The sequence below is a fragment of the Cnephaeus nilssonii genome (genome assembly GCF_951640355.1).
Source record: "Cnephaeus nilssonii genome assembly, chromosome: 13".
In the NCBI taxonomy this organism is placed as follows: Eukaryota; Metazoa; Chordata; class Mammalia; order Chiroptera; family Vespertilionidae; genus Cnephaeus; species Cnephaeus nilssonii.
The window spans coordinates 45009287-45024734 of NC_137084.1; the positions used below are offsets into that span (position 1 = coordinate 45009287).

The 15448-nt window shown below is 54.8% G+C and overlaps 1 protein-coding gene across 2 annotated transcripts in view; it reads right to left on the reverse strand.

Annotated features, from left to right (window-relative positions):
• The window catches only part of GDPD5 (glycerophosphodiester phosphodiesterase domain containing 5), a 90542-nt gene extending 85231 nt beyond the window's left edge, over nucleotides 1-5311 (reverse strand). For both annotated transcript variants that reach the window (XM_079787871.1, XM_079787866.1), the window contains exon 1: nucleotides 4490-5311. The gene's annotated coding sequence lies outside the window, so the exon portion shown is untranslated. The remainder of the gene's footprint in view (nucleotides 1-4489) is intronic.
• Between the last annotated feature and the right edge of the window lie 10137 nt (nucleotides 5312-15448).

The following is a 15448-nucleotide window of genomic DNA, read 5'->3' on the forward strand; positions in this document are numbered from 1 at the left end:
TGGCCCAGCTGCTCCCGATTCACAGGGTCTTCTCTGCCCTGCTAATGACCACGCTGCCAGCAGCACAAGGCACCACCCTTCGTCGGGAAGGGCAGCAGCTAACTACAGAGCCTGCTGTCCCGGCAGCAGCCAGGCCAAGAATCACAGCCGCCCAGCACACCACATCCTCTGGCCCTGACGCTGTGGTCTCCTCTGCCTCCCAGGGTCACGAAGGACACTGCAGAAGCTGGAGCGCCGGCAGTTTGGACACCACCCCACTCACCTGTGGGAAAACAGGACACAGCGCAGGGCCGATTCGCCCATGTCACACAGCCAGCCCGTCCGGGGCCCGGGGCCCTGGATGCCCAGCCAGGGTTCCTTCCTGGGCGCATGCCAGCGCCAGCACTGCCCTTCCTTAGCTTGGAAAAGAAGGCTTTTTACATGCGAAGCATGCTCTCAAGGTACGTGGCCCCAGTTGAGGAGACGGGGTATCTTCTAAAAGCTGTCAAGCTGTCAGTTTAGTCCCAGAGAGGAGCACAGGTTTGACTCCTCACGCCCTTCTGTCTGACCCGTGTGACCTTGAGCAAGACAATGCACCACTCGGAGCCCCCCGTTTCTGGAGACAACAGCAGCTACCTCCCCGCGTGGCGAATAAGTGTGTCCGTAGAGCGCTTAGCCGTGTCTGGCTCATAATAAGCACTCAAAGCTGTAGCTACTGTTAATATCATCATCATAGTGTTACTAACGAGTATGTGAATGCATTCTACAAACTGTGAAATGTGGTGCAATGGTCGGTATTATTTATTCCTATGAAGTGGTGAAGACTCAGCAGTGGGTTGGACAATCCAGGGATGTTTATGACTGGAGTCGGGCCCCCACAGATGGGGAGGTGAGCAGACAAGAGGCAGGGATGGCAGCTCTGACAGGAGGAACCCCACAAGCACAGACGCAGGGATGAGGCTACCTGTGGTGTGTTTAGGAGACCGTGATGGGCAGTGAGCCAGGGGTCCATGCAGTGGCTACAGTGGGCAAGGCCTTGAAGACGCAACAAAGGAGACTCGTCTCCAACTTACAGACCAAAAGGAGCCACAGAGGGTTCTGAGTGGGCCCTCCATGATGCTTTTTTTCTTTCTTTTATTTTGTAATCCTCACCTGAGAATATTTTTTCCATTGATTTTTAGATAAGAGTGGAAGGGAGGGGGAGAGACCCACAGAGAAAAACATCCATGTGAGAGAGACACATCAATTGGTTGCCTCCCGCACGAGCCTGGACCAGTCGGGGATCAAGCCTACAACCGAGGTACATGCCCTTCATCAGAATTGAACCCGGGACACATCAGTCTACAGGCTGTCACTTTATCCACTGAGCCAAACTGGCTACGGCTCCCTACTGCTTTCTGAAATGTGAATTCTGTCTGACATTCAAGGCTCTCTGGCATCTGGTTACCCTCCCTCTTCTCCACACCCCTTCCCTGACCCCATCAACCCCAGGGTCACTACCTCAGAGTTCAATCCACTTCTCTGCTTACCACCCTATCCCACCTCGCAATCCCACCTCCCCTGCCATTAGCCCACCCCAAGGTTCACGTTCACCATGAAGCAGCCTTTCACTAAGTACCTATGGTGCCACGTGCTTTACATATGTGGCCCCACAGTCACCCATAACTACCCTAATGCTGCAGAGGAGCACACGGAGGCCTGGCAGGGTCGGTGTCTTGCTTCGTCTCACAGTGAGTAAGCAGCACGGCCAGGATTCAACCTTCAGCGGATGTCGGGACTACAGCAATTTGCCTCCAGCCCCAACGCTGACACCGTCCTCCTTGATGAGGCCTTCCAGGGTGACTCGTCGTCATGGGCCCCTCCCTGCCATTTCTCATCACCCATTTGGAATCAGAGGCCCACAGCTTGACCCTAGCCCAGCTAGCTCGGTTCCCATTGGAGAGGGGCCCGGGTTGATAACAGGTCCCTTTCTTCCCGTCCTGCCTCCCTCCCCCCGTAGCCAAGGCTTCATACAGCACCAACAGCAACAACCTCCTCCTCTGGGGCGAGTTCAGAAGCTCATCTGGGCACAGAGCAATTTCTCTGAGCCTGCCTCTCAGTGTGAGGGGACCCATAAATTATTCACTGCACCTTTGTGCCTAAGGGAGGCCGGACAAAGAGCCAGAGGGAATGAGTACCAGCTCCCACAACCCTGGCCCTGGGGTGGGGAGGGGGTCAGAATCCAGGGTCCCCAAGCAGGTTCCAGAGGACTCCGAGACCAGGAAGGTGGCACAGGAGAGCAAGCCTGAGAATTTTCCCAGATTTCCTGGTCACAATTCAAGCTTCCTTCCTCATAGGGAAGGAAACAGATATCTTGCCAAGCGCTATATATTTATATCTCACTTAATCCTCTAATTTATAGAGCAGAAGCTGGGGCTCCGAGGAGTGGAGTGATTTGCCCAACGCCACATGGCCAGTGGGAGGCAGGGCGCATTCACGCCCACCTGGTCTGTCTCACCACTCTCTGTCTGTGCCACTCAGCCCACCCGGTTGTGAGCGAGTCATCACACTGCCTTTTCCATCTGGGTAACTTCCAGGCCACCTGGTATGCAGTTGGCACTCAGTTGCTGAAGCAAACCCAAAGGCCCTGGGCAAGTGGTTTCACCTCTCTGAGCCTCAGTTTCCCACACAATGTAGCCATTAATAACAATCCTAGTCATGGCAAACACACACACACACACACACACACACACACACACACACACACCCTCTTTAGCACTTGACAGCCTGCCAGATATCATGGCCTCATTATCGGAACAGATAACGCCAGCCTGCCTTGACCCTATTTTACAGGTGAGGCTGGGAGCCATGGATGCATCTGAGAGGGCCCACGTGGCTCCCCAACCCTGTTCGCCTCATTCCAGGTTCTTTCCATCACACCATGAAATGAGATCACGGGTGTGAAATTATGTCATTAACAAGGAGCTTTGTTTAGAGGCAGGATTACTAGGAGAATTTGAATCTCCATAGATTGTGGGGAATCCCCAAGCTCCTCCGTCACCTTCTCTTGCAGACACCGCCCCCCCCCCCCCCCAAGGGACGGAGCTTCCAGTCTTTAGCTGACCTCTCCACTCTCCTCCACCTCCCAGGGGCTTTCCCAGGTGGCTCCCGCTACACTCCTGGAAGCTGGGCACAGCAGGGGTTAGAGAGTCCCAGCCAAGGCTACAGGGCTCAGACCAAGGCCAGGTCCCCTCCCCCACCCCACCCAGAACAAGAGCCCACAGAATCCATGCCAAGCCCTCTTTCACAACACCCCTCTCCCTTGCACTGCCCTGGGGGTGGGGAGGGTGGGTAGCAGAAGGAACCCCTGCCTGGAAATCCAGACACCTGGGACACTGCCCCCAGCCCTGGCAGCCCCAGCCTTGAGACCTTGAGCAAGCCCGCCCCGCCAGGCTCAGAGGTGTCTTCAGGGCCCCCTGCCAGGAGAGGCCAAGGTCAGGTCTTTAGTCTGGGCCAAAGGCTAGGAGGCCGCCGGCATGTCTTGGGCCCCAGCACCAACCACACAGACTCTCACAACAGCGTCATGTGTGATCACCCTGACCTCACATCAGGGTAGGAAAAACCCCGGCCACCTACCCAGAAGGTGCTACCTGGGGAGGGGGAGCGGATACCCTGCAGGATATTCGGGAAGGTTTCCTCAAGCGGACTTGCGGCTCAACCACTCACTCGCTGCTCTAGGACCTGGGACAGCTGGCACACACACCCCATTCTTCCTTCACCCCACAGCCTCCCCCACACACCTGGTCAGTAATGTGAAGGATGTGAGCTGGGTGAGCGCGGAGGGGCCTCATCTTCCCCCCTATGAGAGGCTCTGCCTGGGGGGCCTCTAAGCACTGTCTCAGGACCTCCAGGGTGCCTTAGAGATCCCGGGGTCTGGGGCAGGGGAGAGAGGCCCACAGGGGGGAAGCTGTGAAGGGGGGAAGTTTCCCACCTCTGCCCTTAACTCCTGGTCCTGGGAGGTGGTGACCCGGCCATAGACGGGAGGGAAGGAAGCCAGCAGAAGCTACCTCCCCGGCCTCAGGACCGGCTCTGGGGTGTCTCAAATGGCCCCACCTTGACCGCTTCCACCATCCTGCCCCGCGGCTATTCACTTCCTTTCTTTTTCTCTTCACTTTCTGCTTCTTTCCACCTCCCACCTAACCCTCCCCCCAGTCTCATCCCCAGAGTGAAAACAGCAGGGTCCCTCAACCCCACGGAGCCTCAGTGTCCCGATCTGTAAGCCCCTATAACAGTAAACGACACCTTTCATCTCATCGCGTATTAGTGAGACTTAATGAGGGACCACTTGCGCAAGGGTGGAGCGCGGACACGCACACAATGGGCGCTCAATAAGTGCCCGTTTTCCCCCTCCCTTCCTCCCCTTCCCGCGCCCCTCCAGCCTCAGCTGGTGCGGGGCACACGCCGGCAGCTGGCCCGTCGCTGCCCCGATGGGCTGGGGAGCCGCTTAGCCCGGCATCCGGGAGGCTCTCACCTGCAGCTCTCGGCTCCCGCCGGCTGCCTGCCGGGGCAGGGGGGCCCTCGTGTTCTTCTCCGGGGGAAGCACCCAGCCCCTCGCCTGGAACGGCAGGAACGTGGCAGCTTCGGCTCGCAGTACCACCCGGGGCCGGTTCGGTCCGACTGTCCAACCCGCCTGGGACCCTTCAGCGGGCGCTGGACCCTGGCAGGGGCTTCCTGGGCGCTCGCCGCCTGGAAGTCCGAAGCGCCGGGTCGGAAGCAGCTGAAGGTCCAGGTCTCGGGGAAAGAGGCTGAGGGTGTCCGGGCTCCTTTGCACTCAGTCGGGGTCCCGGGGAACAACCTGCGTTATCCCCGGGCGGAGGGCTCCGACACCCGCTGCAAAAGGCTGGGGACGACCCGCAACTGTGGACCCGTATGGTGGGCCAGGAGCGTCCCGCCCAGGTGCACTGAATCAGGGTCGTGGGCTCGGGAGTCCCGGCCACGACGCCCCGGACCGTGGGGCTGGAAGCGTCCCGGGGCGGTTGCCGGGGGCCAGGGCCGGCGGGGCTGGTCGGGACGCCGGCGGGGAGCCGCGGGGGCCGGAGCCCGGCGGGGAAGTCTTCCCGGTTCCGGACTCGGCTCGCTCTGCAAAACGGGGTGGACCTCGGCGCAGCGGTTGACTCGCAGCTCCGGGCCGCGCTCCACTTCCTCCTCTTTCCCTGGCTCCACGCCACGCGCTCAGCCCCGCGCCGCCGCCGCCGCCGCCCCCGCCGCTGTCATCCCGGTCGCCCACCCCCACGGAGCGGCGGGCAGAGCAGCGCGGAGCCGGGGCAGCGCCGCCCAGCGCCCCCAGAGCCAGCAGGCGCGGCCCCGCCCGGAGGGGGCGGAGTCATCCCGAGGCCCCACCCATCGCTCGGACCAGGGCGAGGGGCGGGGCGCTCTCCAGGTGCCCTCCCTCCGCCCGCGCCGTCAGGGGCCAGGGGCCAATGGGAGAGTGGGAAGAGGGCGGGGCTCTGCGGAACGCGGTCTCTACCTTGGAGAGGGCGGGGCCCACAGTGAGACGTGAGGCAGGAGGGAGGACAATGCCGGGGCTGGGGCTGTTTGGGGACCTGAATGGAGGGCGAGGTGAAGAGGAGGGAGGATCGAAAAGGACGGATGTGTCTGGGACCGGGGCGTGGAGACCGCCTTGTATGGGAGAGAAGGAGTCATGCGATGGAACAGGGGTCGAGGTAGGGAAAGAAACAGGGTGGAGGTGCGTTATCCGAGGTAGTGGAATCCCCAGGATAAGTGGAGCCCCCCGGGATTGTGAGACAGCCCCCACAATACTCTTCACCCTCCCCAGCTTCTAGGGCTCAGCGTGAGGAAGCGAGCCTTGGATGCTGTGCAATATCCAGGTTTCAGGAAGCGGTGAAAACGCAGTTTTTGCAAATACAAGGGATCTCTCTTAAACAATTACCCCTTCTCAGCCCCCTGTGCGGGGAGGAACGTCATTATCAGCAGAGGATTGTGAGTGACCTTTCTGCCTTTTGCTCCCGTCCCTCCCAAGCGCATTGGGGCAGGATCTGTGTCTGTTTCATACCTATGGAGTTCCCAGGACCCTGCTTAGGGCGAGGCACAGAGCCGGCCTTGCAGGGTTTTGATGTCTGAAGGAGCCAAAGTTGAATGAATGGCCTGGGGAGCAAAGGAATAGAGGCTTGCACAGTACAACCTTAGGCAGAGGTACCCCATTTCACTGGTGAGGACACTAAAGCACTGAGAGGCCAAATGATGTTCTCAAGACCATATAGCTAGGCTAGGACATTACCCACTTACCACTGTAGCACTCTAGGCACAGCTGTGTGGCTTCGAACAGGTGACTGGACCTCTCTGAGGCTCCGGTGCCTCTTCTGTAAAAGCGCAATAAAGATGCTGCTACTGGGCAGGCACCAGGCTGCAGAGGTGGAGGGAAGTCTATTCCTGAGGGAGGACACGGCATGTGCAAAGGCATGGGATCTGAAAGAACACCTCTGGGGACCCCTGGCCTATTCTGGGGCATTAGGAGAGGTTTCCCTGAGGGAGTGATAGGCAGTTCAGGCCAGAGGTAGGGGTTAGCTAGGTCAGGAGGGAACCTCAGGGAATGGCAGTGCTCTGGGGAGAGAGGCCAGTGCAGGCAAAACTCTGGAAGTGAGGGAGAGCGTTGCTTTGTTGGAGAACCAGACAAGTTTGGGGTGACTGGAGCTCTCAGGGCGGTGTGAAGAGGCAGACGGGGCCAGACAGAAAGGAGTTCGGATTTTATTCCAGGGGCCAAGGACTCTGCAAGGTCTTGCTCTTGACCCTGAACTCAGCCGGGTCATGCTGAAGCCCCAGCCTTGAAGACCCTAAGTCTGGACTCACTGGTTGTCAGAAGGGTATCCTGGGAAGTTTTATGCCAGGTATGGATATGGGAAAGCAGAACTTTGTAGGGAAACCAGGCAGCATGAAAACACCCAAAGCCCACAAAAGGCAAATGGTGTGGGGCCTGGATGGTTAAGGGTTAGAGTCCTCAGTGAGTCCTGGACCCAGACACTCTGTCTCTTCCTCTCTATGGAGTACACCAACCTCTGAGTGTGGCTGGGAGCACAAGGAAGAGGTGGTGGAGCTGGAGGCTGAAGTCCAGGCTGGGGGGTGCCCTCTCCTAGCCAAACCCAGGGTCGGGGGTGGGCAGGTTGGCCCCAGGAAGCTTGCGCTTGTCTTATGTGTTGAGCTTGGTAATGGTGCTAGGAAACCTGCCCGGCCAAAATGGCTCAGTGTTGAACGTCGACCTATGAACCAGTAGGTCATGGTTCAACTCCCCGTCAGGGCACATGCCAGGGTTGCAGCATCCATCTCCAGTAGGGGGTGTGTAGGAGGCAGCCAATCAATGATTCTCTCTCATCATTGATGTTTCCATCTTTCTCTCTGAAATCAATAAAAACATATTTTTAAAAAAGAAACCTTTGGACACAGACACCAGGAGGGTGAGGGCATGAGTGGGGGGTGGGGTGGGGGGCATATTACATATGTAATACCTTAATCAATAAAGAAAAGGAAAAAAAAAAAGAAACCTTGTGCCCTAGCTGGTTTGGCTCAGTGGATAGAGTGTCAGCCTGTGGAAAGAAGGGTCCTGGGTTTGATTCCGGTCAAGGGCACATGCCCAGGTTGCGGGCTTAGTCCCCAGGGTGGGGTGTGTAGGAGGCACTGATCAATGATTCGCTCTCATCATTGATGTTTCTATCTCTCTCTCCCTCTCCCTTCCTCTCTGAAATCAATAAAAAAATATATATTTTTTTTTAAAAAAAGAAACCTTGTAACTTCTCCCTCTGTGTAGAACCTTTGCACTCAGTCGGGGTCCCGGGGACAACCTGCATTATCCCCGGGCGGAGGGCTCCGACACCCGCTGCAAAAGGCTGGGGACGACCCGCAACTGTGGACCCGTATGGTGGGCCAGGAGCGTCCCGCCCAGGTGCACTGAATCAGGGTCTGTGGCTCCCAGTTGTCAGCATGATTAAGTTCTAAGTCCCTAGCCTGGTGTTCCAGACTCTCCATTATTGCTCTCTGCCAAGCAGCCTCATCTTCTGGTCATTTCCTTTCCCCCTCATACCAAAGTCAGCTCCATGCCTGAGTAGGGTACCATCTCTCCCCTGGATGTGGTTGCTCCTGCTGACCCCTTGTCTGGGGGACTGTGTTCCCCTTCTCTCCTGAGTCAATTCCTACTTCCCTGCTGGACCGAAGGGAAGACACTTTGGGGCAAATGCCCGTCTGTCTTTTCATTGCTGTATCCTCGAAGCCTGGCACGCAGTAAGTACTCAGTAAGTACTCATCGAATGAATGCTCCATCTCTCCAATCAAGTGTCTCCTCCTCCAGGAAGCCTGCCTTTGGTGCGGGATCTCTCTGCTGGAAGGCTCTGTCATTGTGCCTTCCAGGTCTGTGGCAGAGCATCCCCCCCTGACCGCCCCCACACCCAGCTGAGTGCTGGGTGGCCCCGGGGAGACCTCTGAGACCTCGGCAGGGGAGATGAATGAGGCTCTCAGAGAGACCCTCTGCCGCCCGCCCATGCTGGGAGAGCCCCCTGAGCGCCCGATGAGCAGAGGCCGATGAGCAGAGGCCGGAATAAAAAGGAGGCTTTCAGCACCGACCCTCCATGACCCCCGAGGCCCCAGAGAGGAGTGCCCAAGGTTGCCAGGGGGTGACCAGCAAACAGTTCTCCCACGCCCACATTCACCTCTGGCTACCCTCCCGGGGGGAGGAACTCTCCTGACCCGGGAGAATCAGGCCTTTATGCAGCCAGAGAGGCCCATGAAGCGTGAGGGAGGCCTGACCGTGGCGGGATGTCTGGGAGGGCTCCGAGGTGGCTCTGAACCTGGGCCTCTGGGGCTGACAGAAAAGGCCGCCCTTGTCAGCGGCGCCCCACCTCTCCAGAACCTCCCCTCCTTATATCCTGGCCGGAGGGGAGTTAACAGCCGCTACCGCGTGCCGCCTCAGCTCTGCTGCGCGGCTTCCTCTGTTTGTGGCAAATAAACGTCCACTTTGTGCCGACATTTATATTAGGAATTTAGCACTCTCTTCCGTAGGGGCACCAGTCTGTATAAAACGTTGTGCCCCAGGAGGCCGGCTTCCAACAAATCCTTATGTGCGCCCACTCGGTGCAGGCGCCGTGCTCGGTGCTGGCAGGGGACCCACGGAGCATCCGGCAGATGTGGCCCTGCCCCCCTGCAGCTCGCTGTCTGGTAGGGTCTGTAGACAGCTGAACTCGGGGCCCCCCCAGGATCGCCTGCTCTCCCGCCGGTCTGCCTCTGCCAGCCCGGAATCCTTTCCCCGGCTCTCCTGCCTGCGTGCGCCCCCTTCAGCCACCGGCGTTTTCTCCATCCTTCAAGCCCAGGACACAGGTTGACCCCTCTGGGGACCCTGCCCAACCAACCCCGCTGGGGGGGGCGGGTGCTGGCACAGTATTGTCCACTGGAGCCGGTGACCCTGCTGGCCCTTTGGGCCTCTCTTGGGACATTGATCGCTTGGGTCTCGGGCTGTTTGTGGGTCAGGTTTCCCACCAGAGTATGAGCTTCGAGAGAGCGAGGGAGGGGGCGTCTCTCTATGCCCCCAGCTCATCCCACATTTACCAGTAATTTCTAAGCGGAGACCAAACATTGGGCATCCAGGGACCGGACAAGCAAGGGGTGCCCAGGCCGAGGGCTCTCCGCAGTGGTGTGTGCTGAGTGCCCTGTGAACGCAGGAGGCTGCAGGGGGAGGGGAGGGTGGCATCGAGGGCAGCTTCCCAGGGAAAGTGACACTTGAGTTTGGCACCAGACACACATCCTGGCCCAGTCACCTCCCCTCTCTATGCCTCAGCTTCCGTATGACTAAAGCAAAGATGAAGGTAGTGGCCCCGCAAAGGTGGTACGGATTAAAAGAGACCTGGTGCCCTAGCCGGTTTGGCTCAGTGGATAGAGCGTCAGCCTGCGGACTGAAGGGTCCCAAGTTCGATTCGGGTCAGGGGCACATGCCCAGGTTGTGAGCTTGGTCCCCAATGGGGGGCATGCAGGAGGCAGCTGATGGGTGACTTTCTCTCGTCATTGATGTTTCTATCTTTCTCCCTTCCTCTCTGAAATCAGAAAGAGAAAGAGAGAGAGAGAGAGAAAGAGAGAGAGAGAGAGACACCTGGTGTTCAGTCAGCCAGGCCAGAGGTAGCACTGTGTGTGTGTGTGTGTGTGTGTGTGTGTGTGTGTGTGTGTAGACCACAGTCAGGTCCACAGTACTAAGGCAGAAAGGTCAGGAGAGTCTGTCTGTGGCTGGAGAGGTGGGCAGGGGGCATGTCGCACGTCTCTGACACCGAGTTTGGCTTCCGTGCTGAGGGCAGAGGGGAGCCTTGGAGGGTTTAAGCAGGGCTTACAAGGCCATGTTTGCCCTTCAGAACTTGCCCTGGTCACTCTTCGGAGGAGAGGCTGAGGCAGGGAATCTGTCTGAGGCCTGTTTTGAGTCTGGATGACAAGGAGAGAGGAGTGTCTGAACCTGGAACATTTAAGGAAAGGAGGCAAGCTCTTCATCCTGTCTGTGTGTGGTAAGGGAGATAGAGAATTTGAGGAGTTTGTGGCTCAGGAGAGGGGCCAGGGCTTGAGGCCACAGCCAGGGATAGCTTTTGGGATGAGAGGAGAGTGGCCCCAGGGTGGGAGTGGGCTTGCAAGGAGGAAGCAGAGGATCCACAGGGAGAGGGGTGGACAGGGGATGGAGCCCAGGAAAAAGCCAGAGAAGGACGGATCAGAAAAGGGGAGGAGAGGGGGCTGTCGGGAGCGGATGGCGAGGGCCAAGAGCACCAGGACTGAAGTGTCCTGGGGTCCACAGCTGGGACTGAGGGTGGCCGGCAGAGGTGGAGGCAGGAGGAGGGGTGCGCTCGGAGCCGGTGTGGGCTGCCTTTCCCAGGGTAGCTGCCAAAGGGCGTGTGCCTGGGCGGCAGCTGGAGGAGGAGGCAGAGCTGGAGGCTTGTAGAGGAGTTAAGGCCGTGTGAACGAGAGGAGGTCACCCGTACGGGCAATGGAGAGGCTGGGCGCAGACTGAGGCTGGGAGGCAGCACTTCCACCTGGTGGGGGGTGGGGGGGGATGGGGCAGCTGAGATCCAGCCGGAGGTCTCAGGGAAGCAAGAGGCAAGGTGTCTGCTCGCCAAGGGAGGACCAGGCAGAGCAGGGCCGTGAGAAGAGGCATGACGCTGAAGCCATGGCCGTGGGAAGTGGGAAGGGAGGAACAAGGCCGTCTGAGGTAGGAGCCAAACCACGTGGTGGCCCCTTTTCCATGGCGGAGGCGTTGGGGATGGCTTCGCGCAACGCCTGTGTCAACTGAATAAAAAGGGAGACCTGGCCCCTCCGGTCTTGGAAGGATGGGGAGCTTCCGGGTGGGAATAACGGCAATCGCGGTAACTTCAAGCTTACCATCAGCACCTCCCCATGCTCACAAGAGGGAATGTCTAGTTTAGCCCCACCACTGGCAATCGCCAGGGTCTGTTACCTGCGGGACTGAACTGCACAAATTTACTTCTGTGTCTCAAGCACAAACAGGGTGAGGGTCACACCCAATAGTCAGGTGCCCGGTACCTTTAGCTAAAGAGACGCAGAGGGGACATGTTCATTTGGCTGCCTCTGCTGCCCCCTGCTGGGTAATACTGGTTAGTGCAGAATAATAACAGGAGCGCTGGTTCTCAACCTTTTTGTTCTCAGAACCATTTTCACACCCCAAAATTATTGAAGACCACAGAGAAATTATTTTTTATATAGTTTATGTTGTATTTAAAGTATTATAAATTAAAATGGAGACATTTAAAAATTTTAAGTAATTAATTTAACAATAGCAATCTTATTAAATGTTAACATACATTTTTATGAGACATATATTTTCCAAAACCAAAACATTATTGAGGAGAGTGGCATTGTTTTATATGTTTACAAATTTCTTTAAACAAATTGATGTTTCTCTCTCTCTCTCCCTTCCTCTCTCTCTAAAATCAATCAATCAATAATTTTTTAAAAGATGTGGTACATATATGCAATAAAATATTACTCAGCAATAAAAAAGAATGAAATCTTGCCCTTGCCAGTTTGGCTCAGTCAATAGAGCATGGTCTCTGGATTGAAGGCTCCTGGGTTCAATTCTGTCAAGGGCACGAACCTCAGTTGCAGGCTCAATCCCAGGCCCTGGTTGAGAGGCAACAATTCCAGGTGTTTCTCTCACATCAATGTTGCTCTCTTGGTCTCTCCCCTCCCTTCCACTCTCTCTAAAAATCAATGGAAAAATATCCTTGGGTGAGGATTAACAACAACAACAAAAAAGGAATGAAATCTTGTCATTTGCAACAACATGGATGGACCCAGAGGGTATTATACTAAGTGAAGTAAGTCAGACAGAGAAAGACTAATACTGTATAATCTCACTTATATGTGGAATCTAAAAAACACACAAATAAATGAATGAACAAAAACCAAAAGTATGCTTCTAGAGGACAAGCTGATGGTTGCCAAAGGTGGGGGGAGGTGGGAATAAAGTAAAAGAAAAAGTGTTGGGTAGTTAAAGAAAAGATTATTATACATAGGGGATAGAATGGGATAATGAAAGATATCCACATGGTTACAAAGTTACTGATCAGTTCACATTCAAGTATATGAATATATGTATATATATATATATAAATAAAGAGGTAATATGCAAATTGTCCGTGACACCGTAACATCACGACTGCTCAGGAGGAGGATGTGCGCGCAGGTGGGCGGGAGGGGACTGCATGGGAGGTGAGGCAAGCCATGGATGGCGCAGGCCCAGAGTGGAGACAGGGGGGCCTGCCAGCCACGGCACGCCAGCAGTCCTGCCTCTGCGCGTGAGCTGCAGAGGAAACACCTTTTCTGACCGCTCATTGGCTAAGCTCCCATACGCCACTCACAGTGTACTTGGTAACTTGGGTAATAAGAATCCAAGAAGGTGATCTAGGGTTTTTCCACCTCACTCCTGGAGGAAAAAACGAAGGTCCACTGCTGGAGGGGCTAAGAAATGTCATATCCTGCCCTAGCCGGTTTGGCTCAGTGAATTGAGCCTCGGCCTGCGGACCACAGGGTCTGGGTTCAATTCTGATCAAGGGCATGTACCTAGGTTGGAGGCTCCTCCCTGGCTGGGCCCAGGTCAGGGCTCATGCAGGAGGCAACAAATCGAAGTGTCTCTCTCACATTGATGTTTCTCTCTGTCTTTCCCTCTCTCTTCCATGCTCTTTAAAAATCAATGGAAAAATATCCTCAGGTGAGGATAAAAAAAATAAAGAAAGAAAGAAATGTCATATCCTATGAAAGACACATCTTGAAAATGCCTAAAGAAAGTTGTCATTTTTTCGTGGTGAAGGGACTGGAGTCCGTGTTGATGAAAACACATTGGTGGCTGCGGCGGCTGGCAGTGGCAGTGGCAGCAGCAGCAGGGTGATGGGGGCGGTGCCTTCCCCTGACCAGCCCGGTCGCCTCCCACAGAGGGAGGTCAGACTGCAGCTTAGGCCCGCTCTCTATGGGGAGCGGGCCTAAGCTGTCAGTAGGACATCCCCTGAGGGCTCCTGGACTGTGAGAGGGGGCAGGCTGGGCTGAAGGACCGCCCCCCTCAGTGCACAAATTTCATGCACCGGGCCTCTAGTAAGAATAATAATTAAACTGGAAAAATGTTAAGTACTTACTAAAAATTACCTACAAAAAAACCCACACAAATAAAATATAAAACTCTAGCCCTGGCCAGTTAGCTCAGTTGGTTAGAGCATCATCCTGATATGGCAAGGTTATGGATTTGATCCACCAATGAATTCATAAATAAGTGGAACAACAAATAGATGTCTCTCCCTCTCTCTCTCTCTCAAATCCATAAGTAAAATTAAAAAACATTTAAAAAATAAAACTCTAAAACAATATTGTCATAAAAAACAAAACATAACATAAAATTTACATTTTCACCATTTTTAAGTGTACTGGTCAGTGGTATTAAGTACATACATATTGTTCTGCTACCATCACCACCATCCATCTCCAGAACTTTTTCATTTTGTGAAACTGAAACTCGGTACCCATTAAGCAATAACTCCCTATTTCCTATCCAACGCTGCAGGTATGTCCTGCCCACAGCACCCCCTCACCCGGGCATCAGCCCGAGGCGGATTACCTGGCAGGACACAGGAGGTGATGAAGGGAAGTGCCTAGCCCTGTGCTCTGTAATGGCTCTTACAATAAAAGCAGCGGTGAGGAGACACCCAGAGAAAGTTTTGAGCATGAGGGGGATGTGGGCAGACGTTTTAGGGACTTCACTGTATGCAAGGTGGAAAGGAAGGGGTGAGAACAGAGGCAGCAAGAAAGTGAGGAGATAGATACCAAAATCCGGGAAGGGATGAAGGAGGGGGGCAATGGGGGATGTGGAAGACGGGGCTGGGAAAACTTAGAGGCACTACTTAGCTGCTGGAGGTCTGACCCCGCCTGCCTCTGAGCTCTGGGTCCTGAATGTTCAGGGTGAGGCTTTGTAAGGGTCCTTTCTGGGACTGACTACTCATGCCAAATGGCAATGCAGGGCTTCATGTCCAAAAATTATTAAGAATTTCAAAATGGGGACACCAGAGCATTAAATCAAGGGCAGAGCCCTAGCTGGTTTGGCTCAGTGGATAGAGTGTCGGCCTGTGGACTGAAGGGGCTCAGGTTCGAGTCCAATCAAGGGCACATGCCCGAGTTGCAGGCTCGATCCCCAGTAGGGGGTGTGCAGGAGGCAGGCGATCAATGATTCTCTCTCATCATTGATGGTTCGCTCTCTCTCCCTTCCTCTCTGAAATCAATAAAAATATATTTAAAAAAATAAAATTAGGCCTCATTGGATAGAGGGTCGGCCTGTGGACCAAAAGGTCCCGGGTTCGATTCCAGTCAAGGGCATGTACCTTGGTTGCAGGCTCCTCCCTAGCCCAGGCCCTAGTCAGGGCATGTGTGGGAGGCAACCAATTGATGTGTTTCTCTCACATCGATATTTCTCTCTGTCTTTCCCTCTCTCTTCAGCGCTCTCTGAATATCAATGGAAAAATATCCTCAGGCGAGGATTAAAAATAATAATAAATAAATAAAAATTAAATTAAAATAAAATAAAGAGCAGAGCCCTGGTCAGTGTGGCTCAGTTGGTTGAGCATTGTCTCATGCACTAAGAGGTCACTGATTCATTTTCTGGTCAAGGGCACAGGCTTGAATTGCAGGCTCAATCCCCAGTAGGAGGTGTGCAGGGGCCAGCCGATCACTGTTTCTCCTTACCTCTCTAAAAATCAATTTTTAAATCTTAAAAAAACAGTTATTTATAAAATATTTTTAAAAATCAAGAGCAAAGTCCTCAGCTTAGAGCCAAACTGATAGTAATTGGCAATTATTGTCTGATTTAGAAGTGGGGGAGGGGGAGGAGGACTCCCAGTAAAAGTTGCATTTCAGATAATGTTTTATAATAAATGTGTTTGGTGCAGTATTTGCAATAAAAAATCTT